Source organism: Tetrao urogallus, assembly GCF_951394365.1.
Source record: "Tetrao urogallus genome assembly, chromosome: 32".
Taxonomy (NCBI): domain Eukaryota; kingdom Metazoa; phylum Chordata; class Aves; order Galliformes; family Phasianidae; genus Tetrao; species Tetrao urogallus.
In genome coordinates, this window is record NC_136845.1 from 650,439 (window position 1) to 654,346 (window position 3,908).

Consider the following 3,908-nt stretch of genomic DNA (forward strand, 5'->3'; position numbering starts at 1 on the left):
TGGGTCAGTGCTGACTCTCTCACAGCCTCTGTGTTCCACCTCTGTATCTGCAGGCAAATGAGGTGCCAGCAGGCACCGTGGAGCTGAAACAGGCTGGATTTGCAAAAGGGATCAATGTATTAGAATAAGGACCAATATATTACATTAGCAAAAGGAATCAGTGTCATCCTAAATCTTCCCAGTTTAGCCTTGCTTGGTGTGTGAACAGCTCTGTTTTTATCAATAAACACGTTTCACAGAAGCACTGAAATCAACTTTGCCTCCACCAGGTGCAGGGACTTGTTCTTGAGTTTGGTATAAACTTTTGGAGTTACTGTGCACCAAGATACAAAGTTGCTAATTGTGGCAAAACAAGCAATGGAAGTCTTCCAAATTGGGGGAAAAGAGCTAAAAGGTGAGCCAGGATGCACCATGATGAAGAGGAAGATGAAATAAAGGGGAGGAAGTAGGTGCTGTGAGAAAGAGGACATGTGGTGTCAGGGGCTGTGCTGGGGGCACATCTCTGTACCCCACACAGTGCCTGCACTGAGCTGCCAGGGGCTGCCTGTGGGGTGGTAGAGCCGGGCTGTCCTGCAGAAGGGAAGGCACATGGAACCTCATGCTGCAGGGCTGGGACCCCAAAATCACCTGGAACTCAGCGCCCAGCTGTGCTGTGCTCACCTTGCCTGGCTCCCGGGTGCTGCCTATGCTGCTCTGTCACTGCCCCTCCTCAGCAGGACGGGGGAGAAAACACAATTAAACAATTCCCGAGTCGAGGCAAAAAGGTGCTTTATTCTTCTCTTGCTTAAAACCCAGTGACAACAAATTGTGTGTGTTAATGGCTACATATCAAATGCAGGGTTTTTGGTTTTTTGTTTTGTTTATGTTTTTGTTTTTGTTTGTTTTTGTTTTTCCTTCAGACTTTGGAGCAGCTATTGAACGCAGTGTCCCTCTCACCTTAAAATATTACATGAAACTACACCTAACCCACAACACATGTGACTAATATTTTATATAATTTAGATGATTTCCAACACAGCAATCTGCTCACTGTTAGTAAGGATTTCACAACCCTCTTATCCCTTATCTAATTTACTCTAATTAAAGTGGTATGCTATATTTGGATTTCAGTTTTGTCCTCTCACATCCTGAACTTTTTTTCTTTTTTTTTTCCCCCTAATGTTTAAGAATAACTTCCTAAGTTAACTCTGTGTACCAATTAGTTATTCATATTCTTTCTGTCAGACCCAGTCTGTTGGGCCAGTGCAGCTCTGGTAAAGATTCACTTCTGAATGCTTTGGTCATTTGCTGAACTACAGACCATTCCAATAACAGCTCTCTGGATCCCAAAGTGAAGGTTGATAAGTTACAGAAGCACACTTATCCACCAGGTGCCTGTTGTCAGCAAAGCAACAATCTAATAAACAGTTTCTTTGTGTGTGCTGGAAAAAGAGGTTTTACTACAATGCAACCTTTGTCCTCAGATTTACTATGCTTTGTTTAGCTCAATATTTTAAGGATCTAAATGAGAAAGCAGTATTTTCCCAATACTTCATTAAATGTTGTAGTTCTTTATGGTCAGAATGATAATGTGGATGCTTTTTCAATACATCGGTTACACAGACCCATACAAATATCTACCTGGACTTTTGGAAGTCCTTTGGCATGGTCCCACATCAGATCCTTATCTCTGTGGAGAGATATGTGAGATGGATTTGAAGGGCAGACTGCTCATTGGAGAAGAAATTGGTTGGAAGGTCGCAGCCAAAGGACTGAGGTAAATGGCTCTCTGGGAAATGGGCTCCACCAGGTGGAGGCCGATCGCAAGTTCTGCCCACAGGGGTCAGCCTTGGGACCAGAGCTCTTCAATGTCTATCAGCAGCACGGAGCACACCCCTCAGCAAGTTTGCTGATGACACTAAGCTGCATGGTGCAGTTGTCATGACAGAATGAATGGGTGCCATCCAGAGGGACCTGTACAGGCTTGAAAAGTGGTCCAAAAGAAACACCATGAGGTTCAACAAGATCAAATGCCAGTTTTTGCACTTGTGTCAGGACAATTCCAGGTGTGAGGGAAGAAGTCCTATAGAGCAGTGGGGAAGGACTTAGAGGTCCTTGTAGATGAAAACCTTAACAAGAGCCAGCAGTGTTTGCTTGCAGCCTGAGAGGCCAACTGTGCCCTGGGCTGCATCAACAGAGAGGTGGTCATCAGAGCAGGGGAGGGCATTGTCCTTTTCTACTCAGCCCTCAGAAAGACCCGTCTGAAGTATGATGTAAAGCTTTTAGAGAGGGTCCAGAGGAAAGCAATGAGGGTAATCAGAGGGCTGGACTTCTCCTAGAAAGACAGGCTGAGGGAGGTGGGAGAAGAAATGGCTCAGAGAAGAAAACATTGCAGCCTTCCAGTACTTTCAGAGAGCTCAGAAACAAGAGGGAAATTAACTTTTAGCATGGGCAGATATTGAAAGCACAAAGTACAAATGTTTTAAGTTAAAAGAGGTGAGATTTAGATTAGATATTGGGTGGATCTTTTCAGTGAGAGGGTGGTGAGGTTCTGGCTGTTGTGATTTCATGATTTTTTGTGTTGTCAGTATTCCACATCAAAACATCATGTGAACCAGTGGGAGCTAAAGAGTTAGTGTTCTGGTTCCATTTGCTGCCTTTTATGGGCATTTTGAGTATTCTGGTGGGAGGGAGGGGTGGAATTCCTGGAGCATGTGGCCCAAAGAAGAAGATAGGTGGAGATCCGGACTGGACCACAGTGGCTCTGCCTCAGGCCCCGCTCAGTTCGCAGCAGAGAAGGGCATGTGCTTCCCTTGTGCTATCGTGGAGACTCACACTTTGGGCACACTTTGATTCAGTAGGATTTCAGAAATTACCGTTCTTCCTCAGATGGTTGCTGTTGTGATCCATTTGTTAAACCCACCTACTAGCTCTCTGCCCTTCCATCTCTCCCAGAGTGTGTGGCCCGTGGCGCGCTTTGCTGCAAGGCCAGGGCCAGCAGGATTGCACAACAAAACACCAGTACCCTTTTCTTTTTATTCCTTCACTCTTTTATCACTCCTTTTATTTCTGGGGCCTGTGTCCCCCCTGACACGGACTTAGATCTGATCCTCCTGACACGGAGGGATAACTCTGTAACACAGGTGTTTAGAGTGAATGGCTGAAGGAGTGGGATCACAAGTGGTATTTTACTCTCTCCTTCTTCTGGGGTGGTGAGGCTTTGAATAAGTGGCAGAAAGGTTTGTGCCACCACAGGAACTTTGGGTTCTTTGACCATGGGGAGTAAGGAAGAGAAAAGTTGATGGGAATTGAGAGTAAGTCTGAAGTAAAGTGTGAGCAAAAACCAGACTGAAGTGTGAATAAAACAGGGAGAACAGTGAGAGTAAACCTGGAGTAAAATGTGAGAGTAAAGTTATTACTGGATAGAGACATGGCAGTGTTTATGTCAACCACATCTGTCGGGATGTGACGTCAGCCATCTTGCTGCTTTATACCTAGGAACTGAATCTCCTGGGCAGGTCTTTTCACTTTGCTTTGCTTAATAATTAGCGAAACCAGCATGGAGAAGGATCTGGATTATTTGCTCTCCATTCTCAAAAACTTCCTTTGCTGTGTTGCCCCACACAATGATATCATCAATGTACTGTAAGTACATTGGTCAGGAGCACCTCCCTGTTCCAGTGCTGCTTGGATCAGCCCATGGCAAATGGTAGGACTGTTTTTCCATCCCTGGGGCAAACGATTCCAGGTATACTGAATGCCCTCCAAGTGGAAGCAAACTGTGGCCTAGATTCTTTGGCCAAAGGAATGGAGAAAAAGGCATTAGCAACATCGGTGGTGGCATACCATTTGGCTGCTTTTGACTCCAGTTCATACTGGAGTTCTAACATGTCCGGCACAGCAGCACTCAGTGGGGGTGTGACTTCATT